Below are 26,660 nucleotides of genomic sequence, written 5' to 3'. Positions count from 1 at the left end.
GCCAAAAAAGCAATGCAATGATTGTTGCCCCAGTGAATAAGAGGGAAAAATTAGAGAGGAGCGGGGCAGGGTAGGGATGGGTAGTTGGGTTCTTGGAAGAGACTATTCTCAAAATAGAAAAAGAGAGTAAAATAGAAAAGACATCTACCTGTAAGCTCTTTACATGAAAATGAAGCCAGAGAATTTGAAGCAACTGTGGAAGAAAGAGTTAAAGTTAGGAGTAGCACAAATACACCTTTATACCAAAACCTGAAATGCACAGAAATTTTGCCACACTGCAACAGCCATTCATGCTGCTCCCCAAACAGAAATATAACAAAGAAAGTAAATCATCTCACATCTTTTCTAACTTACCCACAAAGGTATTTTATAGCTAATATGCAACATAAAATAAAACATAAGAATTTCCCAGCTGGGCACAGTGGCTCACACCTGTAATCCCAGCGCTTTGGGAGTCTAAGGTGGGAGGATCACTTGAGCCCAGGAGTTTGAGACCAGCCTGGGCAACATAGGGAGACCTTGTCTCTACAAAAGATAAAAAATTAGCCAAGTATAGTGGTGTGCACTTGTGTTCCCAGATACTTGGGAGGCTGAGCCAGGAGGATCACTTGAGTCTGGGAGGTCAAGGCTGTAGTGAACTGTGATTGCATCACTGCACTCTAGCCTTACTGACAGAGTGAGATCCTGTCTCTTAAAAAAAAGAATTTCCCTTATGCATATATTTAGCTGTGGATGTTTTAATTTATATCATCAATAAGGAAAATTTTAGGCATGAGCTTAAAGATACATACATTATTTGAAGCGATTGTTTTCTGCTATTTTCTTTCCACTGAATATTACCCTCTTGCTTCTGTTGTGGCTTCCGTTGAGCCTAACTTGCTAATGGGAAAGAACAGGGCTTTGCCAAATATTAATTTGATAGATATGTAAGATATATATGATGACTTACATTCAAATACATATTTTACACACACTCAATCCAGATACTTTACATATAGATATATAAATAAGAATACACAAACACACACCCAGCTCCACATTCCTATAATTGTTTACTTCTTGCACACTTTTAAAAGCAAGAGTAAGACTTAGAGTTGGGAAGAAGTTGTGACTAGATGGGTGCTAACAGGTGAATATGAAGAAGCAGGGTATGGATGGGCAGACATTAGACTGTCACAGAAATGAGCAGGCAAGTGAGTGGTCTGTTGAGAATAACTGGTTTCTATTCCCCACAACTAAACATTCCTTGGATTTCAGGAATCAGCCACAAGAGGAAGGACTCCAGCAATCTTCACTCTTTGTTCTTCTGTGCTGTCTCCTGTGAAAAGCTATAGTTACATTAAAGGAAGAGACTTGGAGTCTTTTATAATTGTAAGTGTTTGGGGGATTATGGAAAACAACAGAAACCACAGTTGCTTCTTCTCTGTCTTTCTTTATCCTTATTTTAGGCAACACAAAAACTGTGGAGACAGTTTCAAGAGATTAATGGGTAAATACTATATCCAAGTAATTCACATCTAACAAAATTTTAAAGTTTCAGAAGAATCTCAAAGGGTATGAGGAAAAGAAACAGGAGAAAGAGAATGAATAGGCTTACCTAGTATATACCCTTTCTTACTTCATTCAATTACTCACCATTCTCTCCAGACAATAAACTCCAGGTACAAGCAAGTTCCATATATTTTCTTTTCTTCTGATTGCTCATCTTGGCAAATCAAGAAGACTGTAATCCAGAACAGCAATGATGACTATAAGGCCTAGTGGATGCTCAGAGTAAAAAAGTAACTCAAGAAAGACTCTTCACTCAAGGCATTAGAGAGCTGGAGAAAAGAGAAGTCCCAATAACCAAGCAGACAGCTGAGGTAGCACCCTGGGGAATCACGTGAAGACAGACCAAAACTAACAGTCTTCAACTTTAAGAGAAAAAAAAAAGCTGAAAGAGGATAGAATGTGTATAAAGTTTTGAAGAGTACAAATATGGAGAATGTCAAATTGGGCTCTGAATTGAGTCACTAAGAGAAGTATAGGAATTAGGTAGCATACTTCTAATGTCTGAGATCAAGAAAAGTAAGAATGACAATGTTCTTCCACAACATATTTTTGGTGCCATCAATAAAGGGAGAATTCTAAGACTACAGATTGGAATACTGTGGTATAACAGAAATAATCTAAAGAATCAGAAGACCTGGGCCCTAGCTCCATTTCTATCCATCCATGGACCTCGAATAAGATTCTTCTCCTTTCTGGGAGAAGAGTCTGCTTTACTATTTTCAAAATGGTTCAAGGAATGTTAGACCAGGTTTCTTTCCAGGTTTAACACTGTAAGATCAGTAGTTCTCAGTCTTAGCTACACATTAGAATCTTGAAATATTACTTATCACCTTCTAATATATTTGATAATTTACTTATGTATTATGCTTATTGTTCTTTGTTAGTCTTTCCCACCTAAATTGAATTACTGGCCCCTTTCTCAACCTTTGTCATGAACTTTGTAAATCCACACACAAAAAACTGGAGCTTATTTTCCTACCTCCTGTCTTTGAGCTCAGTCATGAGACTTTGGTTAATGGAGTGAACCCAGAGTTGGACATGTCATCTCTTACGATTCATGAAAGAAGCCACAGAGAAACGAGACCCAGCTAGTTCACTGGTCTAAGGAGGATGAGAAATACATGAAGCAGAGCCACCATAGCTTACCCACAGTACTGCGGCAAGGAAAGTACAGTGACCCCAGCCTGAATAAAGTTACCCAGCAGAGCCCTCTTTAGTCATCTGAGTCCCAGCTGACCTCCAGATCTGTGAAGATAAATGCTTAATAAGTGATTAATTTTTCATGCCATGGAAATTTTGTGGTTGTTGTTACACATCACTGTGGCAATAGCTAACTGATACATCTTGCTAGAATGTAAATGCCTAGAAAGTGTTTGGCACAGAGTAGACATTCATTAAATATTTATCAAATAAATTGAATGAGTGAATAGCTTTCTAAAAAACCCAATGACTTGTCCACATTACTGTTAAATTATATCAGAATCTTTGATAATGAGGCTCAGCATCATTTTTTTAAAGCTTCCCAGGTGATTCTAGTACAAAGCCAGAGAAGAGAGCCACTGTTATAAGATTTGGTTATTTTTGTTAGAGAAAAGTGTGTGTTGGTGAAACACATAAGCCTTAGAATCAAGCAAATGTCTTCAAGTACTGACTCTACCACTTACTGACTGTGTGACAACCAGGAAATTAATATTTCCAGGTCTTAGTTTTATCAGTTAGGTAGGGATAATGACGGTACTTTCTGTATAAGGTTTTATTAAGACTAAATGAAATAATGTAAAGTATTCAGCACATTGCATGCTACACAGTAGGGGCTCAAGAATCCTAAACCATAGCTAACGCTTGTGTTGCTGTATCATTTTATATAGAGTAGAAATTTTTTAAAATTCTGGTAGACCTTACTTAAGTCCCATTTCTACCCTTTTAAGCAACATGATCTTGAGTAAATTACTTAAACTCTCTGAGATTTCGGTAACCAAACTGTAAAATGTGGTTGATGATATTACCTACCTCATTAATTTGTTGTGAGGATTAAATAAGATGATACTCATAAAACACTCAACACAGGCCCAGGTGCAATATAAATGATAAATGTTACAGAAAAAATAAGATGGCATTTATTGTAACTTTGACAGAAAGATGTTACATTCCATTAAAATCTCCACATAACAAGTTCATTCTTATGAAATGGAATGTTCTCAGCACAGTGTTAATAGTCCCACACCCTACACTCTTCCCAATCTCTAGGAATATTTCTTTTGCATTCCCCAAAATAGGAACAATCCTCCAGCTATAATTACTGTGTAGTAAGTGCTCCTGCCCTTGGGCAACAGAGCTGGAGGGCTGTATGGCCTCTCACTCTCTTTCTGGGCAATCTACACCATGCCCATTATTTCAGTTATCTTTATGATTCCCAGTCGTTTATCCCAGTCTAGCCCTCTCCTCTGAGATTCAGACTTAAATATTTAAAGGTTTACTCAACATCTTCACTTGGATGTTGACACCTTGCTTTTTTGTCTCCTTTGGTAACTATTGCTTGGTTTGTCCAGCATTCTTTCACTGACCTTTGTTCTGATGAAAGACCCCATTCCTCTTAGTGAAATAATCAGATTCCCCATCCTTGAATTTTTAAACCTGACTGGGGACTATAGAGACTGAGGTTCTGCTACCTAAATGTCTCAAGCTTGATGGTTCCTGACCTCCCTGAGGCCTTGTTTTTCAGCATGTCAATTTAGATTTCAGTAATTCCAATATCCTTCTAAATATTCCTTTTTGTTTAAGTTATGCAAAATCAATTGCTGTGGTCAGCAACTAAAGAATTCTGACTTAAAAATTATACCACAGAGCCAGTTACAATCACCAGACCTTTGGAGGGAATTATGAGGGGCATTTTATAACCAGTTATTAGTCTCGGCTAGACTAAAGGCTGTGAGGTGGCCCAAATTCCAGGATAGGAAAATAATATCCATTGTTCTAGGATTTCCACTGATACATATCAGATATTTATACAAAGTACTAAAAGGTACCCTCTTCAAGAAGACAAATCATACTGAGATGTGTCCTCTAAGTAGCTGAACTACAAAATTGTGAAATGGTGCTCTCTTCTGTTGGATGGGGCAGGACCAAACTAGGATATACAAATTAGAGAGCAGAGTATGGGTTAATTGCAGTCCTCATTCACACTCTTGGTCCTGTGTCTTTTAAGTCAACAAACTGAAAAACTTTATATGGTGACTCTACATGGTATGCATGCAGCCAAAAATAGGGAAAAGAAATGCTACAAATTTTTCCAACCTTTATTAAGATATAGCTGAAAAATAAAAATTGCATATATTTAAGATGTACAATGTGATGATTTGATATATATACATACACATCGAGAAATGATTACCACAATCAAGCTAATTAGCACATCCATCACCTCACATGATTACCATTTGATATGGTTTGGATGTTTGTCCCCTCCAAATCTCATGTTGAAAGGTAATCAGCAGTGTTGGAGGTGGGGCCAGGTGGGAGGTGTTTGGATCATGGAGGTGGATCCCTCATGAATGGCTTAGGTCCATCCCCTTGATGATAAATTAGTTCTTGCTCTGAGTTCACATGAGATCTGGTTATTCAAAAGAGGGTGGCACCTCCCCCTGTCTTCCTCTGGTTTTCACCATTTGATGAGCTTGCTCCCCTTCTCCTTCTGCCATGATTAGAAGCTTCCTGAGGCCCTCATCAGAAGCAGATGCTGGCATCATGCTTCCTATACAGCCTGCAGAACCCAGAGCCAATTAAACCACTTTTCTTTATAAACTACCCAGCCTCAGCTATTTCTTTACAGCAATGCAAGAACGAACTGATATAGAAAACTGGTACTGAGGGTGGGGTATTAATATGAAGTTACCTGAAAATGGGGACGCAGCTTTGGAACTGGGTAATGAGCAGAGGCTACAAGAGTTTGGAGGTCTCAGAAGACAGGAAAATGAGGGAAAGTTTGGAACTTCTTAGAGACTGGTTAAGTGGTTGTAACCAAAATGCTGATAGAAATATGGACAGTGAAAGCCAGGCTGATGAGGTTTTAGATGGAAATGAGGAAGTTATTGGGAACTGGAGGAAAGGTCACCCTTGTTATGCCTTATCAAAGAGCTTGGCTGCACTGTGTCCAGGTCCTAAGGAACCATGGAAGGTTGAACTTAAGAGTGAGGACTTAGGGTACTGGTGGAAGAAACTTCTAAGCAGCAAAGCATTCAAGAAGTGGTGTGGCTGTTTGTAACAACCTATGATCCAATATGGGAGCAATGGAATGACTTAAGGTTGGGACTCACATTTAAAAGCAGAGTCCAAATGTTTAGAAAATGTGCCTGGCCCTGTGGCAGAGAAAGAAAAGTATTTTCAGGGGAAGAATCCAAGCAGGCTGCACAGCAACCACTTGCTAGAGAGATTAGCATGACTCAAAAGAGAGCCAAGTGGTAATATCCAACACAATGGCGAAAAGGCCTCAAAGGCATTTTAGAAGTCTTTGGGACAGCCCCACCCATCACAGTCCCAGAGGCCTACTAAGAAATAATGGTTTAGGGGGCCAGGCCTGGGGCACCACTGGCTTGTGCAGCCTCAGGACACTTCACCACCCATCCAAGCCCCTCTAGCACCAGCTCAAAGGGCCCCAAGTACAGCTCCAGCCACTGCTTCGGAAGGTACAAGCCATAAGCCTTGGCAGCTTCTATGTAGTGTTAAGTCAGCCTAGGTGACAGAGTGAGACCCTGTGTTTAAAAAAACAAAAACAAAGAAGGAATGAAGTACTGATACATGTTACACACAGGCGACCCTTGAAAACTTTATGCTAAGTGATGGAAGTCAGAAACAAAAGGCCACATATTGTGAAATTCCATTTATATGAAATACCCAGAATAGGCAAATCCATATAATCAGAAAGTAGATTCATGGTTGCCAGAGGCTGTGGTGGGGGAAGGAAGAATTGCTAGTGATTGCTAGCAGGTATAGAGTTTCTGTTTGGGGTGTTGAAAATATTTTGGAACCAGATAGTTGTAATAGTTCCACAGCATTGTGAATATACTAATATCACAAAAAGGTACACTTCAAAAAAGAGGTAAATTTTATGGTATGTGAATAGAATCAAACGATATCAAATAAATAAAATCCATAAAAATGCAATTGTAAAAGAAAATGGGAAAGTGGAAACAACCCAAATGTCCATCAGTAGAGGAATGGATAAACAAAATGTGGTTTGTACATATAATAGGCTATTATTCAGCCTTAAAAAGAAGGAAATTCTGACACATGCTACAACATAGATAAACCTAGAATGCACCATGTTAAGTGAAATAATCCAGACATAAAATGGCAAATATTGTGTGTTTACACTGATACAAGTTACCTAAAGTAGTCAAATTCAGAGATAGAAAGTTACGAGGGGCTTGAGGAAAAGGGTAATACGGAGTAATTGTTTAATAGTTGTGAACTTTCAGTTTGAGAATGAAAAGGTTCTGGAAATGGATGGTGGTGATGATTGAACAACAATGTAAATTTACTTAATCCCAGTGAAGTCTACACTTAAAAATGGTAAAAATGGCAAATTTTATGTTATGTATATTTTACCACAATAACAATAATAGGCAATTGAAAAAGAAATGGAAAAAAATCCCATTTATAATAGCCAAAAATAAAATTAAATACCTGGAATTAGCCAAAGAAGTGAAATATCTTTACAATGAAAACTATAAACGCTGATGAAAGAAATTGAAGAGGACACCAAAAAAGGAGAAAATATTCCATGTTCATGGATTGGAAGAATCAATATTGTTAAAATGCCCATATTACCCAAAGCAATCTACAGATACAACACAATCCCTATCAAAATACCAATTACATTCTGCACAGAAACAGAAAAAACAAACCTAAAATTTATATGGAGTCATAAAAGACCCAGAATAGCCAAAGCTATCCTGAACAAAAAGAATAACACTGGAGGAATCATATTACCTAACTTCAAATAACACTACAGAGCTATAGTAACCAAAAGGGCATGGTACTGGGAAAAAAAAAAAAAAAAACCGACACATAGACCAATGGAACAGAATAGAGAACCTAGAAAAATATCCATTCACCTACAATGAACTCATTTTCAACAAAGATGCCAAGAATATACATTGGGGAAGACAGTCTCTTCAATAAATAGTGCTGAGAAAACCGGATATTCATATGCAAAAAAATGAAACTTGATTCCTATCTCTTGCTTTATACAAAAATAAAATCAAAATCAATTAAAGAATTAAATCTAAGACCTCAAACTATGAAAACACTAAAATAAAACACTGGGGAAACTGTTCAGGACATTGGTCTGGGCAAAAAGTTTCTTGAGTAATACCCCACAAGCACAGGCAACCAAAGCAAAAATAGGCAAGTGGGATCACATCAAGTTAAAAAGCTTCTGCACAGCAAAGGAAACAACAAAGTGAAGATACAACCCACAGAATGAAAGAGAATATCTGCAAACTATTCATCTGACAAGGGATTAATATGCAAAATGTACAAGGAGCTGAAACAACTCAATAGGAAAAAAAATCAAATAATCTGATTTTAAAATGGCTAAAAGATCTGAATAGACATTTTTCAAAAGAAAACATACAAATGGCAAATAGACATATGAAAAGGTGCTCAACATCACTGATCATCAGAGAAATGCACATCAAAACTACAATGAGATATCATCTTGCCTCCATTAAAATGACTTCTGTCCAAAAGACAGGCAATAACAAGTGCTGGAGAGGATGTGGAGAAAAGGGAATCCTCATACACTGTCAATGGGAATGTAAATTAGTACCACTAACAAAAACAGTTTGGAGGTTCCTCAAAAGTCCAAAAATAGAGCTACCATATGATCTAGCAATCCAACTGCTTGGTATATACCCAAAAGAAAGGAAATCAGTATATCAAAGTGATATCTGTACTCTCATGTTTATTGCAGCACTGTTCACAACAGCCAAGATTTGGAAGCAACATTAAGTGTCCATCAACAGACGAATGGATAAAGAAAATGTGGTGCATATCACAATGTAGCACTACTATTCAGCCACGAAAAAGAAAAGAGATGCTGTCATTTGCAACAACATGGATGGAATGGGAGGTCATTATGTTAAATGAAATAAGCCAGACACAGAAAGGCAAACATCGCATGTTCTCATTTATTGTGGGATCTAAAAATTAAAACAATTGAATTCATGGAGATAGAGAGCAGAAGAATGGTTACCAGAGTCTGGGAAGTGAAGGTGATTAATGGGTACAAAAAAATTGATAGAATGAATAAAATCTAGTATTTGATAGCACAACAGGCTGACTATAGTCAATAGCAATTTAATTATATTTTTTAAAATAACTAAAAGAGTATAATTGGATTGTTTGTAACACAAAGGATAAATGCTTGAGGTAATGAATACCCTATTTAATCTGATGTGATTATTAAGCATTGCATGCTGGTATCAAAATATCTCATGTGCCTGATAAAAATATACACTTACTATTACTTGCAAAAATTAAACATTAAGAAAAATAATAAAAAATAAAAATAATTAAGATGAAATTAATAATTACTGAAATAGAAAACAAACAATAATAGAACCATGGAGTAGATAGATAAGAGGAAATAATATTTATTTGAAAAGACTAATAAAATACAAAAGTTTTTGGCAAGCATGATTTCAAAAATAAAGAAGGCACAAATTAACATTAAAAAATGAAAGGGTATAATGTGGGTGGGCCTGATACTATCAATTGAAGGCTTTAATGGAACAAAGAATAATCTCCCCCAAGCAAGAAGGAATTTTGGAGTACAGACAAGATGGCCAAATAGGAACAGCTCCAGTCTGCAGCTACCAGCGAGACCAACGCAGAAGGCAGGTGATTTCTGCATTTCCAACTGAGGTACTCTGTTCATCTCAATGGGACTGGTTGGGCAGTGGATGCGGCCCACAGAGTGCAAGCAAAAACAGGGTGGGGCATCGCCTCACCCAGGAAATGCAAGAATCCAGGGGACCTCCCTCCCCCAGCCAAGGGAAGCCATGAGGAACTGTGCTACCAGGCCTGGATACTACGTTTTCTCCCCATGGTTTTTGCAATCTGCAGATCAGGAGATTCCCTCATGTGCCTACACCACCAGGGCCCCGGGTTTCAAGCACAAAACTGGGCAGCTGTTTGGGCAGACACCAAGCTAGCAGAAGGAGTTTTTTCATATCCCAGTGGCACCTGGAACCTCAGTGAGACAGAACCATTCACTCCCCTGGAAAGGGGGCTGAAGCCAGGGAGCCAAGTGGTCTCTCTCAGCGGGTCCCACTGCCATGGAGCCCAGCAAGCTAAGAACCACTGGCTTGAAATTCTCAGTGCTGGCACAGCAGTCTGAAGTCAACCTGGGACGATCTAGCTTGGTGCGGGGAGGGGTGTCCTCCATTACTGAGGCTTTAGTATTCAGTTTTCCGCTGACACTGCTAAGGAGGCTGGGGGGTTTGGGCTGGGCAGAATTCACCACAACGTGGTAAAGTGGCTGTGGCCAGACTGCTTCTTTAGATTCCTCCTCATGGCGCAGAGCATCTCTAAAGTAAAGGCAACAGCCCCAGTAAGGGGCTTATAGATAAAACTCCCATCTCCCTAGGACAGAGCACCTGAGGGAAGGGGCGGATGTGGGCACAGTTTCAGCGGACTTAAACTTTCCTGCCTACCGGCTCTGAAGAGAGCTGCTGATCCTGACGAGGATTCTCCCAGCACAGCACTCAAGCTCTGCTAAGGGACAGAACTGCCTCCTGAAGTGGGTCCCTGATGCCCATGCCTCCTGACTGGGAGAGACCTCCCAACAGGGATCAACAGACACCTCATACAGGAGAGCTCTGGCTGGCATCAGGCCTGTGTCCCTCTGGGATGAAGCTTCCAGAGGAAGGAGTAGGCAGCAATCTTTGCTGTTCTGTGGCCTCCACTGGTGATACTGCTGTTCTGCAGCCTCCACTGGTGATACCCAGTTGAACAGGGTCTGAAGTAGACCTCCCACAAACTGCAGCAGACCTGCAGAAGAGAGGCCTGACTGTGAGAAGAAAAACTAACAAACAGAAAGCAAAAGCATCAACATCAACAAAAAGGACCCCCACACAAAAACTCCATCCAAAGGTTATCAACCTCAAAGATCAAAGGTAGAAAAATCCACAAAGATGAGGAAAAACTGGTGAAAAATGCTGAAAATTCCAGAAACCAGAATGCCTCTTCTCCTCCAAATGATCACAACTGTTCTCTAGCAAGGGCACAAAACTGGATGGAGAATGAGATTGACAAACTGACAGAAGTAGGCTTCGGAAGGTGGGTAATAACAAACTCCTCTGAGCTAAAGGAGCATGATCTAACCCAATGCTAGGAAGCTAAAAATCTTGATAAAAGGTTATAGGAATTGCTAACAAGAATAACCAGTTTCGAGAAGATCATAAATGATCTGATGGAGCTGAAAAACACAGCATGAGAACTTCGTGAAGCATACACAAGTATCAATAGCTGAATCAATCAAGCAAAAGAGAGGATATCAGAGATTGAGGATCAACTTACTGAAATAAGGAGTGAAGACAAGATTAAAGAAAAAGGAATGAAAAAGAACAAACAAAACCTCCAAGAAATATGGGACTATGTGAAAAGACCAAACCTACGATTGATTGGGGTCCCTGAAACTGGTGGGGAAAATGGAACCAAGTTGGACAACAAACTTCACGATATGATCCTGGAGAACTTCCTCCACCTAGCAAGACAGGCCAACATTCAAATTCAGGAAATACAGAGAACACCATTAAGATACTCTTCGAGAAAAGCAACCACAGACACATAATCATCAGATTCCCCAAGGTTGAAATAAAGGAAAAAATGTTAAGGGCAGCCAGAGAGAAAGGTCAGGTTACCTACAAAGGGAAGCCCATCAGACTAAAAGCTGATCTCTCTGCAGAAACTCTACAAGCCAGAAGAGAGTGGGGGCCAATATTCAACATTCTTAAAGAAAAGAATTTTCAAACCAGAATTTCATATCCAGCCAAACTAAGCTTCATAAGTGAAGGAGAAATAAAATCCTTTACAGACAAGCAAATGCTGAGAGATTTTGTCACCACCAGGCCTGCCTTACGAGAGCTCCTGAAGATAGCACTAAACATGGGAAGGAACAACCGGTACCAGCCACTGAAAAACATGCCAAATTGTAAAGACCATCGAGGCTAGGAAGAAACCGCATCAACTAATGGACAAAATAACCAGTTAACATCATAATGACAGGATCAAATACACACATAATATTAACCTTAAATATAAATGGGCTGAATGCCCCAATTAAAAGACACAAAGTGGCAAACTGGATAAAGAGTCAAAACCCATCCGTGTGCTGTATTCAGGAGACCCATCTCATGTGCAGAGACACACATAGGCTCAAAATAAAGGGATGGAGTAAGATCTACCAAGCAAATGGAAAGCAAAAAAAAAAAAAAAAGGGCAGGAGTTGCAATCCTAGTCTCTGATAAAACAGACTTTAAACCAACAAAGATCAAAAGAGACAAAGAAGGCCATTACATAATGGTAAAGGGATCAATTCAACAAGAAGAGCTAACTATCCTAAATATATATGCACCCAATACAGGAGCACCCAGATTCATAAAGCAAGTCCTTAGAGACGTACAAAGGGACTTAGACTCCCACACAATAGTAGTGGGAGACTTTAACACCCCACTGTCAATATTAGACAGATCCAGGAAACAGATGTTTAACAAGGATATACAAGACTTGAACTTAGCTCTGCACCAAGTAGACCTAATAGACATATACAGAACTCTCCACCCCAAACCAACAGAATATACATTCTTCTCAGCAACACTTCGCACTTATTCTAAAATTGACCACATAGTTGGAAGTAAAGCACTCCTCAGCAAATGTAAAAGAATAGAAATCACAACAAACTGTCTCTCAGACCACAGTGCAATCAAATTAGAGCTCAGGATTAAGAAACTCACTCAAAACTGCACAACTACGTGGAAACTGAACAACCTACTCCTAAATGACTACTGGGTAAATTACGACATAAAGGCAGAAATAAAGAAGTTCTTTGAAACCAATGTGAACAAAGACACAACGTACCAGAATCTCTGGGACACATTTAAAGCAGTGTATAGAGGGAAATTTATAGCACTAAATGCCCACAAGAGAAAGCAGGAAAGATCTAAAATTGACACCCTAACATCACAATTAAAAGAACTAGAGAAGCAAGAGCAAACAAATTCAAAAGTCAGCAGAAGGCAAGAAATAACTAAGATCAGAGCAGAACTGAATGAGATACAGACACAAAAAAACCGTTCAAAAAATCAATGAATCCAGGAGCTGGTTTTTTGAAAAGATCAACAAAATTGATAGACCGCTAGCAAGACTAATAAAGAAGAAAAGAGAGAAGAATCAAATGGATGCAATAAAAAATGATAAAGGGGATATCACCACCAATCCTACAGAAATACAGACTACCATCAGAGAATACTATAAACACCTCTACGCAAATAAACTAGAAAATCTGGAAGAAATGGATAAATTCCTTGACACATACACCCTCCCAAGACGAAATCAGGAAGAAGTTGAATCTCTGAATAGACTAATAACAGGCTCTGAAATTGAGGCAATAACTAATAGCCTACTAACCAAAAAAAGTCCAGGACCAGCTGGATTCACAGCCAAATTCTACCAGAGGTACAAAGAGGAGTTGGTACCATTCCTTCAGAAACGATTCCAATCAATAGAAAAAGAGGGAATCCTCCCTAACTCATTTTATGAGGCCAGCATCAACCTGATACCAAAGCCTGGCAGAGACACAACAAAAAAAGAGAATTTTAGACCAATATCCCTGATGAACATCAATGCAAAAATCCTCAATAAAATACTGGCAAACCGAATCCAGCAGCACATTAAGAAGCTTATCCACCATGATCAAGTGGGCTTCATCCCTAGGATACAAGGCTGGTTCAACATACGCAAATCAATACACATAATCCATCACATACACAGAACCAATGACAAAAACCACATGATTAGGTCAATAGATGCAGAAAAGGCCTTCGATAAAATTCAACAGCCCTTCATGCTAAAAACTCTCAATAAACTAAGTATTGATGGAACATATCTCAAAATATTGAGAGCTATTTATGACAAACCCACAGCCAATATCATACCGAATGGGCAAAAGCTGAAAGTAGCCCCTTTGTGTCCCTGTTTGCAGATGACATGATTGTATATTTAGAAAACCCCATTGTCTCAGCCCCAAATCTCCTTAAGCTGATAAGCAACTTCAGCAAAGTCTCAGGATACAAAATCAATGTGCAAAAATCACAAGCATTCCTATACACCAATAACAGACAAACAGCCAAATCATGAGTGAACTCCCATTCACACTTGCTACAAAGAGAAAAAAATACCTACGAATCCAATTTACAAGGGAAGTGAAGGACCTCTTCAAGGAGAACTAGAAAGCACTGCTCAATGAAATAAAAAGGACACAAACAAATGGAAGAACATTCCATGCTTATGGATAGTAAGGATCAATATCATGAAAATGGCCATACTGCCCAAGGTAATTTATAGATTCAATGCCATCTCCATCAAGGTACCAATGACTTTCTTCACAGAATTGGAAAAAACTACTTTAAAGTTCATATGGAACCAAAAAAAGAGCCTGCATTGCCAAGACAATCCTAAGCAAAAAGGACAAAGCTGGAGGCATCATGCTACACAACTTCAAACTATACTACAAGGCTACAGTAACCAAAACAGCATGGTACTGGTACCAAAACAGAGAGATAGATCAATGGAACAGATCAGAGCCCTCAGAAATAATACCACACATCTACAACCATCTGATCTTTGACAAACCTGACAAAAACAAGAAACAGGGAAAGGATTCCCTATTTAATAAATGGTGTTGGGAAAACTGGCTAGCCATATGTAGAAAGCTGAAATGGGATCTCTTCCTTACACCTTATACAAAAATTAATTCAAGATGGATTAAAGACCTAAATGTTAAACCTAAAACCATAAAACACCCTAGAAGAAAACCTAGGCAATACCATTCAGGACATAGGCATGGGCAAGGACTTCATGACTAAACACCAAAAGCAATGGCAACAAAAGCCAAAATTGACAAGTGGGATCTAATTAAACTAAAGAGCTTCTACACAGCTAAATAAACTACCATCAGGGTGAGCAGGCAACCTACAGAATGGGAGTAAACTTTTGCAATCTACCCATCTGACAAAGGGCTAATATCCAGAATCTACAAAGAACTTAAGCAAATTTACAAGAAAAAAACAACCCCATCAAAAAGTGGGCAAAGGATATGAACAGACATTTCTCAAAAGAAGACATTTATGCAGCCAACAGACACATGAAAAGATGCTCATCATCACTGGTCATCAGAGAAATGCAAATCAAAGCCACAATGATATACCATCTCACACCAGTTAGAGTGGTGATCATTAAAAAGTCAGGAAAAAACAGATGCTGGAGAGGATGTGGAGAAATAAGAATGTTTTTACACTGTTGGTGGGAGTGTAAACTAGTTCAACCACTGTGGAAGACAGTGTGACAATTCCTCAAGGATCTAGAACTAGAAATACCATTTGACCCAGCAACCACATTACTGGGTATATACCCAAAGGATTATAAATCATGCTACTATAAAGACACATGCATACATATGTTTACTGCGGCACTATTCACCATAGCAAAGACTTGGAACCAACCCAAATGTCCATCAATGATAGACTGGGTTAAGAAAATGTGGCACATATATACCATAGAATACTATGCAGCCATAAAAAAGGATGAGTTCATGTCCTTTGTAGAGACATGGATGAAGCTGGAAACCATCATTCTCAGCAAACTATCACAAGGACAGAAAACCAAACACCACATGTTCTCACTCATAGGTGGGAACTGAACAGTGAGAACACTTGGACACAGGGTGGGAAACATCACACACAGGGGCCTGTCATGGGGTAGGGGGCAGGGGGAGGGATAGCATTAGGAGAAATACCTAATGTAAATGACGAGTTAATGGGTGCAGCAAACCAACATGGCACATGTATACCTATGTAACAAACCTGCACGTTGTGCACATGTACCCTAGAACTTAAAGTATAATTAAAATAAAAAAGATGCAGGAGAAAAGTCAAACAGTGAGTAGGGACAGAGGAGGTAGAGAGGAAATCAATGATGATCAAAGGAAGTGTTCAACTTCCCTGTAGTGCTCTAATCTTTCAAACGAAAAATGTATTCAAGTATCATGTGTATAATTAAATCAATACATAAGAAATTAAAAGGCTATATAACAATATGAATGAATCCTGTTACGTAAATATATATATAAATATTTATTCACACAAAATGTATGGAAAGAAGATTGTAAGGACACTCAACAAACTGTGGACAGTTGGTTGTTTATTGGGGGTTTTTTGGGGTTTTTGTTTGGTGAGATGCCAGAGAGCAGGCAGGAAAGGGAAGTTTGAAGATTTACTCTCTCTATACCTGTGTATTATTTTGATCTTTTACCACAAAAATATGCTTATATATTATTAATTTACAAATAAAGACATGGAAAAAGTCAAAGACACATGGTTAAGTGAAAAAAGCTAGTTGCAAGATAACACAGTATTAACCTATTACATAAAAAGAAAACCAACGCACCAAAAACATAAATATTTTGCATGTGTTTTATATAGGTAGATAAAATTGCAAATGAAACAAAGCACAGTTGTCACATTTGAGGTAAGGCATTAAACTGGGTAGAGGTGAAGGAAAATAATGAGGTGATTAAGAGCCCAGCTCCAGCAATAATTAGCTATATGACCACATGCAAGTTACATGACCTCTTTGTGCCCTCAGTGTCCCTATCTGTAAAATGGAAAAAAATAACAGTACCTATTTCATGGATTGTTGTAAAGAGTAAACGTACTAATCTCTTTAAAGCATTTAGAGTGATATTGGGCACAGTAAGGCCTGTATAAGCATTTACTCTCATTGTTACACATTTCTATATTTTTACAATTTTTATAAGAATATATTCATATATTCCTCAGGTAATTCCTTGTGTATTACTAGTGCAATTTTAAAAACAAAATTTGAAGCATAATATTAGAGAAAAAATTTACAGAATGGCATATTGCAATTTTGTTAAACTTTTATTTTAGGTTTGGGGTACATGTGCAGTGCAAGTTTGTTATATAGGTAAGCTCATGTCACAGGCGTTTGGTTTAGATTATTTTGTTATCCAGGTACTAAGCGTAGTACCTGATAGTTATTTTTCCTGATCCTCTCCCTCTTCCTACCCTTCTCCTTCAGGTAGTCCCCACTGTCTCTTGCTCCCCTCTTTCTGCCCATTGGTTCTCATTATTTAGTTCCCACTTTTAAGTGTGAACATGCGGTATTTGTTTTTCTGTTCCTGCATTAATTTGCTAAGGATAATGCAGCTGCGTCATGTTCCTACAAAGGACATGATCTCATTCCTTTTTTTTTTGGCTGCATAGCATCCCATCATGTATATGTATCATATTTTCTTTATCCAGTCTATCATTGATGGGCATTTAGGCTGATTCCATGTCTTTGCTATTGTGAACAGTGCACACTGCAAAATAATATATAATTAGAGACAACTTAAATGTCCATCAATAGGGCAATAGTTAAATAAGTCATCATACATTGATAACATGGAATACTTTGCAACTCTTAAGAATGAGTTGGGCCAGGCTTGGTGGCTCACACCTATAATCCCAGCACTTTGGGAGCCTGAGGAGGAAGGATTGGTTGAGCCCAGGAGTTTCAGATTAGCTTGGGCAAAATGGTGACACCACATCTCTATTTGTATTAGTAATAAACTTTTTTTTAAAAAAGAATGAGTTGGATGTCTATGTATGGACACTGAAATATAACCATTGTATATTTAACATACTTTAAAGTGGTGAAATGGTACGTATCATTTTATATATTATATACGTATGCTTCTATTATATGCGTTTACATATTATACATGTGTATTTTATGTATACACATACACACACACTCCCCTATACTAGCATACACATAAACTGGCCTTTCACTATTTGCCCTGTATACTTATGTGTTTGATTTTTTTCTTTGAGACAGGGTCTCACTCTGTCACCCAGGCTGGAGTGCAGTGGCATGATCACAGCTCACCGCAGCCTCGACTTCCCCAGGCTCAGGTGATCCTCCCACCTCAGCTTCCCGAGTAGCTGGAACCACAGGTATGCGCCACCATGCCTGGCTAATTTTTTATATTTTTTGTAAAGATGGGGTTTGTCCAGGTTGCCCAGGCTGGTTTCAAACTCCTGGGCTTAAGTGATCCACCAACTTTGGCCTTCCAAAGTGCTAGGATTACTGGTGCAAGCCATCATGACTGGCCTGATTATTTTTAAAATATGATCATGTTATCCAAATATTACCAATGCTCATAATATAAAGCCCCAAATCCTTAAGGGAGCCTGCCACCCAGCCTCAGCTCATATTACTCTCCTATGGCTAGAGTGTTACTTAATATGCTCTAGTCACAGGAGATATCTTTCAGTTCTTCAAATTACTATACATGTTCTAGCTTCAGGTCTTTGCACATGCTGTTTCCTCTACCTGGAACACGTACCTGGAACACGTCTTCCACCTACCCACCATCCACCTTCATCTACCTTAATTTATCTTTCAGTCCTCACTTCTTCAGGGAAGCCTCCCCTAACTTTCCAGAAAGGGTTAGGTTCCTCTGTTATAACACTTACAGAACCCTTATTTTTCATTCATAGCTCTTTTTTTTTTTTTTTTTTGAGGGAGTTTCACTCTTGTTGCCCAGGCTGGAGTGCAATGGAGTGATCTCGGCTCACTGCAACCTCCGCCTTTTGGGTTCAAGCGATTCTCCTGCCTCAGCCTCCCGAGTAGCTAGGATTACAGGCGCATGCCACCATGCCCAGGTAATGTTTGTATTTTTAGTAGAGACAGAGTTTCACCATCTTGGCCAGGCTGGTCTCAAACTCCTGACCTTGTGATACATCCACCTCAGGCTCCCAAAGTTTGGGGATTACATGTGTGAGCCACCACACCTGGCCCATTCATAGCTCTTATCACAGTTTACAGCTTTCTATTTATAGGTAGGATTATTAATGTCTGTTGTTATTCCTGTTAGACTGTAAACTCCATGACAGCATGATTCTTGTCTGTCTTGTTACGTCCTGACATCTAGTAAAAGCTCAGTAAATATTTGTGAAATAAATGACTGCCTTCAGTTAATTAGGATAGACCTTGGCTTTGGCACTGGCTCCCTTTTCCTCTCCATTTCAACCCCTGCCATCATGTAAGCAACATCGATGTCTGTGGATGACTCATCCAACATGCTAGCCTCACTGCCCTTTGATCTCTACTTCAAAAACCTCTGACCACATGCCACTTTCTATGTCATTACTAGCCGTTAGTTTCCTAGACCACCCAATAGGCATGGAGCTGCTCCACTTTAGAATTCCTGAACTCTACTAGCCTAATCTCTGGCTACAACCTCCTACTCCAGTTATTTCTTGGTTCTCAGAATACCCACTCCTCATTCTCTTTTTTAAAAAAATTTTTGATCAAGGACTCATTTCACAGCCAAACATTTTTCATTCTCATCAAGATCTCCCATCCTTTGATTTCTCCCATTCTGCAGCTCATTATCATCTCATGGCTTCAATCCCTACCCAGTGTAGGTGCCATGGTGCATCCCTTCAACCCCTTTTTTGCTGGCTACTTCACTGCCCTTGCCATTTTTAATCTACCATTTATTGAGCAATTACTGTGAGCCACATTACATACATTATCTCTGCAATCTCTCACAACACCCTTGAGGTGGTATCAGCATTGTCCCCTTTCACAGATAAGGACACAGATTCTAAAAGAGGTCAAGTAGACTTCCAGGGCACTGGTCCTTGCTGGGGTGGGCTGGGTGGCAGTTAGGTGGCACAGCCTTGGGTGCCTCTGCTGCCAACTGTGAGCAAAGTCTCGCCACTGGCAGCCTGGCATGGCACTCCAGCTGTAGCTGTGTCAGTGTGTTATGATGCCCTCCCACATCAACCTGGCTGGAATCTCCAATAGTAAAGTGATATACTCAAGGTTCTCCAGCACAGATGATGGCTACACTGACCTCCACTTTAAGAAAAGCCCTCCTAAGATCCCTTATAAGGCCCCTGCACTTGCCACTGTGCTCTTTTTCGATTGGTGCCTTTCTCATTATCATAGGCTCACCTTCTGGCTACATCAGCAAAGCGGGGGCAGACTGGGCAGTTCCAGTCCTGATCATTGACATTCTGGTATTCCTGCCCAGATTTTACCACCTGCACAGAGCCTACTATGCATCTAAAGGATTACTTCTAGGGCTTACCAGGATTACTTCTACAGGTTGCTTCTAAAATGACATTCCAGACTTTGATGACTAGCACCCACTTCAGCCCCTAGGAGAAGAGTTACACTGAGACTATGCCCAACTTCAGGATATTGAGCAAAAACCAAAGCTAATTAAGGGTTAGGGAATTCTGCAGTTTACAGAAGTTTAACAAAACAATGGCCAGATTGTATGGGTCCAGCCAAAAAATGTTAACTGAGTTTACAATTTGCTAATTAAAACGTGCTCTATTTTTCATCTCCTGGCCCTGGCAAAAGCCCTTGACAAGGTTTTCCATATGAGTATGTATTACGGAAGAATAGCAATGCTAACGGTCTGAGAAAATGGGAGGTTATTCTCTAGTGGAAAGTGTTGTTGCCACCACCCTCTTTAGAGTTGAACATTTCTTTTAAATAATCTTCATTGTCCATTTGTTCTTGTAGCAAATGGAATAATGCTGTATGTCTAACTTCTTATTACTAAGTAATTTATTTTTAAAATATCTCAATATCTAATCTCCTACACTTATGCCTACCTTCATGTTCTGGTGGAAGACCTTGGTAAAGTCAAATATCAGTGTGGGTCCATCTGTAACATTTTTTACTTGTTTTCTTATTGATAACAACGAGGAATTTTTTTTAACCACAGAGGAAGTTTTTAAAATGTAAACCCTTTCTCTATTTACCAATCCTTGGCCAGTTCCAATCCAGTTCACCATTAGGTTGGGCAGCATATAATTTGGGTCGCTGAGTCTTTTGTAGATCAATATGTTCTGTATATCATGTCTTTAAGTAATGGACTTTTGGTTGTTTCCTAATGAAAAATGTAGATAAGTGGTTATTATTTAGAGTTTATAACTCTGTTGCTAGCACCTTATATTATGATGTCATTCTGCTAAAAATTGAAAGACTCAGCCTGGGTCTCTAGAGGACTAGACTGTCTTAGGTTGAATCTGTTTCCTAGCTTGAAAAAAGTGACTTATATTAAAAAGAAATTAAAATGTTGAAATCCCCCAAAAAAGAAATGAAGTAATTTGTGCAAGATCACACAGCTAGAAAGTGGTGGAGCAGGGTGCAGTTGGGATCTGAAGGAGATAGGTCTGACTCCAAGGTCTGTGCCCCAAACCAGTAAGCTATTTTGCCTCTCAGAGGGAAAGATAACTGTGACTGCAACATGGAGAATGAAAGAGGGAACCAGGTAAATGTGAAGGCTTGAAGACCATGGCAGCAATCCAAGTGAGAGTTGATGGGGGACTAATAACTGTCTACTTGAACACTGCGAATAATTCCAAATAAAGTCCCACTTACTTCAGGCGTGTGACTTTACATGATGAACTTGGTGGGCTTTGGCTGACAGCACAATTAGGTATGCCTACAAGAAACCAAAAGAAATCAGTAGTTTAAGACATTCTTTCAAAATAAAACTTTTAGCTTTAACTTTTCTGCAAATGTATATATATATATATATATAATACATACGTGTATAAAACATATATATATATATACACAAATTATTTATTCCTAGGTATGCAGCCATTTATTAAAGGCTTCCCATGTTCTGGGAATTTATTTAGTCTTATTTAAACTTCCAACTACTCTGTGAACTACCATTTTATAAATGAGGAAAGTGAGGCTGGGTGCAGTGCCTCACGCCTGTAATCCCAGCACTTTGGGAGGCTGAGGCAGGGGGATCCCTTAAGGTCAGGAGCTCCAAACCAGCCTAGACAACATGGCACGATCCCATCTCTATAACAAACACAAAAATTAGCCAGGCGTTGGTGGTGCGCGCCTGTAATCCCATCTACCTGGGAGGCTGAAACAGGAGAATCGCTTGAACCGGGGAGGTGTAGGCTGCAGTGAGCCGAGATTGTGCCACTGCACTCCAGTCTGGGCGACAGAGTGAGTCTCAGTCTCAGTAAATAAATAAATAAATAAACAAATAAAGTGATGCACAAGAAGATCAAGAAAATTGCTTAATGTCACAGTTAATCGTAAAGATGGGATCAGAACCCAAGTCTGCTGCTCTCCTTCTAGTCACTTACCCAACGAAGTCCCAACCTTAGTTAGACTCATACTCCCTGACACCACCCACAGGCTGTCAGGGCCGGGGCCGGGGGCGGAGGGCGGGGACGGGAATCACGCAAGAAAGCAACTACAAATCTCCACTTTCCAGCTTTATCAAGGAACTAACCCGCAAAACCTGTGGCTATGATCCGCCAGGGAGGGGCCGAGCTTTATCCTGAAGGCCACGAGGCACCCTTCCGCAGTCTTACTCTGGGCAGTGATCCCATTTTACACTCCCCACTCTGCTGGCACCATGTCCAACAGGAGCAGCAAACCTAGCCTCAAAGCCACACCAACCCAAGCACAGCTGCTGTTCCATTTTTTCTCTCATAGAATCAAAAGACACAATGGCGGATATCAACGTAATTTATTTGGATCTTCTCCCCGTTTTAAACCATAATCTAGGGTCTAGAAATGACCATCAGTGGGTTCACGAACCCTCTGTGCTTACATGCAAACCATGGGCATTTTTTTAAAGGAGGTGGTCAATTTGTCAATAGTTTTCCTTATTTTCAAACGGTGCCATGTGCATCCTACCGCCCACCTCAAGAAAAACAAAAAGAGGCTAAGAATCCTAACTTTAAGCTCTGCCAGCAAGAGCTTCTCGGCCATCTTTACTCTCAGTTGCGCATGCACCTGGCTCCCGCCTTCCTTCCCGCTCTCCCCTCCCCACCACGCATGCAACCACCACGCATGCACTCCCAACACAGGCACCCCCCCCATGAACGCACCCCCACGTACGGACCCCCACGCACGCACTCCACGCGCACGCATATATATTAATAAATCTATATCCCCTCACACACACCTCCACGTGCACACGCACACACATCCCCCACGGGCTTCTTGGTGAGTCTTCACGCTCGAACGCATCTCCATGTCACCACCCGCACACTCCCACGTCCGCACCTGTGTAAATCACATCTTCGCATCTCCCCCCCACATCACACGCACACGAGCATTCCCGCACACGCGCGCCTCCCCACGTACGCACCTCTCTACACCCCTTCATACACACGCATGCCTTCTCAATACGCGTACCAGCCCACTTGCACGCACTTGCACCCTCCACACGCACCGCTCGGAGCTTTTCCCCCTCTCTCCTCTCAATGGCTGCCTTCCGGAGCCGACCCTTCCACGCGCCCCCAGCTTCGCGGCAGCTAGGTCCCTCCCCAGCGCGCTGAGCTCACCGCGCCGGAGCCGGTCGCAGCCACACAGGCCGGTCCGACTGAACCACCGCTTCCCTCCTCACATCCCAGGAGACACCAGGCGGCTCGTGGCACCTCCCACGCACGGCTAGAGGGAACTCCCAGGATTTCCCGTCCTTCCGAATTCGGGGGGGTCAGGGGACTGCGGGGAGGCGTTTCTCTTCCTCGCTGGGGAAAGCGCTCACCTGGTTCCCAAAGCCAGTTTGCTCTTCCTCTACTTCCTGCCAGAGGGGAAGGGATTCCAAGAGAAAGACAAGGTCTTTAGGGCGGAGAAGGGGAAATGACTCAGAGAGGAGGCAGCCCAGAGGGAGGGGCTGGGCTGGAAAGGGAGGGTAGTGGGGTGCCGGAGGGAAAGGGGAGAAAAAAGAGGATGGGAAAATCGCGTCGGGGGCAGTTTTGGGGGTGTCTAGCAAAGACCTGGAAGGCCTTCCCGGTTAACCCTGACTTCAGGAGCTGCTGCACTGGGTCATTTATTTCCTCAGTGCTGGGCCTTAAACTTTACCTCGTACCCAAAGCAGCCATGGCTAAGACCCTTGCTAGCAGCTCACCAGGCATATAGGAATCTGCAGGTCTGGGCATGGGCGCAGGGATTGATTAACTCTTCATGTTCGAGGGAGCCAATAATAGTCTTTACCTCATAGGATTCCTGGGAGGATTGAATGAATCACTGCATCTCGAGTGCTTGGCATAGTGCCAGGCACACTATAAGCAACCAATAAATGATAGCGCCTATGATTCAAAAAGTCTTCATTTGTTGATACCCTGTCTTCTCTCTAGATTATGAGTCTCATGAGGGCAGGGATTATGTGTCTTATTCATCACCGAACTCCAGCACCTGCCACAAACAGACTGTCAGTAAAATATTTGTTGAATGAGTGAATAAATGGAATGGCGGAATAATAACTTGGAGTGGTGGCTGTACCAGGACTCTCTCTTCTGCCTTTTAAGGGATGTATTTGTGGGAGTTTGGATTGGGAAGACCATAATTGGAGAAGGTGGCACACAGGACCCCTGTTAGTTGCTGTATCGAGTGACCTGCTCTGCCCTTGGAAAGTAGAATATCTTTGGCAATTCCCTGCATGTACACATTGAAGACTCTCAGATGACTGACCTGAAATTTGAAACAGAGACACCACTAGCTAAAACAGTATTTGCATTTTGTACAGTTATCAAGCAGGATGGGGGAGAGGGCTGAAGCAGAAAGCTCAAAAGTAATGGTAGCAGAGGATTGGCAAGGGAGGTCCAAGTGAAGTGAAGTGTGTATGGGGAGGGATAGTCACCCCAAAAGGGATTCTGATGATGGTCCTAAAGTAACAGTAATGTCATCCACTTCTCTGTCCCAGTCGTAGGATTTCCGATGATCTGCCCTGATGTCCCAACATTCTTGGGGTAGGTATGCACATCAAGCTCCTATCACTACATTCACTAAATTTGCATTTAAGGTAATTCATACTGTTAGGGCTAGAAGGGACCTTAGAAATTACCCATACTCTTTAATTCCTAGCTGAAAAACTAAGTGCCACAGATAGCGAAGGACCCAGGCCTTGGAATTCTCTGGCCTTGGTACTGAATCTTTCAGAGACTGAATTTATTTTATATGCTAATTATGCATTTAATATCTGCCCCATCCCCACCCCCAACTCCCAAAATACTGAGAAGAATGAAAGGACATGAATGGAAGGTCAGCAGAAGGGAAGAAGAGAAGAGGTACTTCAAAAGACCCTGACTTTACTTCCTTTTGCTTTGCCCTGAGGAAGTTACCTGGACCTTCAGCTAGTCTCTGTATGAGAATGGCTCTACCCTGGCACCCTAGTCACCTGGCAATATCTACAATGATCCTTCGAGCAAAGGCTTGAACCACAGCTAATCTGAGTCTTGGCAGAATGCCTGTGATCCTTCCAGAGCACAAGGGATGGGAGGCCTGAGAGGAGCTGCTTCAAGATCATCTCCCACTTGCCTCCTTATCTCCCTTGGCAAGTTTCATGAGACAGATTTTCATAGCCTCCCACCTCCCAGGTTCTGATGAGGTACAAGACTTCCTGAACCACTTCCCTCAGAATAGAGCTACAGACTATAAAGCCACTTAAGTGCAGTCGATGATTGGCTTCTTAGCAGTGAGGTATCCCACAACTCACTTGGAAGTCTTCTGGTCCTTTGTGTTTCGGTGTCATCCTTTTTGTTGTTTGGGAAAAGGACCATTTGGGGCTGGAATCTTTGACTGCTTTTTCTTTCACTGTGTAAATAATAAACTGTTTGAATCTAAAAGTGATTCCTTGTATCTTTACCTACTAAATCAGTCAGGCCTTGGACTTGGACTTGGACTTGGACTTGCCATATGTACTTGACAGCTGCTTACTGTGAATTTCACATTTTTGGCTATCTCATGACCCTCTCTTACCACTGAGGGAGTTAAGTCGAACAAAGAGGTGTTGACCATAGTAGCTTTTCTTATCACTATACATCAAAGGGAAAATCAGCCCAAATTCCGTTTTCTGGGACTTTAATCTGCCTGGAAGAGCAGCAGATCCTCTTTGTATTCTGTGTGCAAGGCCAGCCCTTGTGCTCTAGAAGGATCACAGGCATTGTGCTAAGTGAGACTCAGTTCTCATCTATATCCCCTTTGAAAGAGTCCTCTTGGTCCAAAATATTTCCCCTGGCAGGGGCTTAGCCTGCCAGGGCATTGTTGGCTGACCCTTCTAAACTGGAAAGTCTGATGCTTGCCTTCCCCAACTTGTCAGTCCCAAATCAGACACAAAAACATTTTCCCTAGAAGGTTCTTGTTAACATTTGTTTTCTGAGAAACAATGTCTTGTTTTCTGTGTAAATTTTGCCCACATTCCTCCATTAGCACATTATTGGTGGCTAATTTATTAATTCTTCTAATTGTTCCCTTTGAAGGAGCCTGGCCTTAATGAACAATGGAAAGAAGCAGTCATAGGAATCCTGGACCAGGAATATGTGCCTGAGAGGGATTATACAGGTGGTGCTGGTGAGTTCACCCAACTTCACAGTGTATGAGATGGCCTACTTGTCATTCTGCTTATCAGATTCTAATTCTATTTAACCAGCATTTACTAAGCACCTACTATGTACAAGTCTCCATGCTAGATCTTGGTAAGAGCTTCCACTTGCACTCCAGTGTCTCTAGTAAATGCTCCCTTTGTCAATTACCACTATTAACTCATTGAGTTCATAGATGTAAAACTATCTGACAAGCAGTATTGAATTGGGTACTCCGTTATAAATGTTAGGAATATTTTTCATCTTAATATCCCACCACAGAAATGAGAAGAGTACTAGGAACATAACTAGTGGTTAATAACTGCTCTTGAATGACCCGACGAGATCAGTCGCAATTGTAATTTGTGCATTGTGCCCAACAGTATAGGA

At 40.8% G+C, this 26,660-nt stretch overlaps 1 long non-coding RNA gene across 1 annotated transcript; it reads right to left on the bottom strand.

Annotated features, from left to right (window-relative positions):
• LOC115833292 lies at positions 1-23,213 on the bottom strand. Its single transcript, XR_004028737.1, has 5 exons — positions 23,104-23,213; positions 21,307-21,370; positions 1,636-1,723; positions 792-1,318; positions 1-193 (listed from the first exon to the last, which is right to left on the bottom strand). It is a non-coding gene; the product is annotated as an uncharacterized LOC115833292 (long non-coding RNA).
• Positions 23,214-26,660: the final 3,447 nt, after the last annotated feature.

Source organism: Nomascus leucogenys, chromosome X, assembly GCF_006542625.1.
Source record: "Nomascus leucogenys isolate Asia chromosome X, Asia_NLE_v1, whole genome shotgun sequence".
Taxonomy (NCBI): Eukaryota; Metazoa; Chordata; class Mammalia; order Primates; family Hylobatidae; genus Nomascus; species Nomascus leucogenys.
This window is presented reverse-complemented; position numbering and strand designations above follow the sequence as displayed.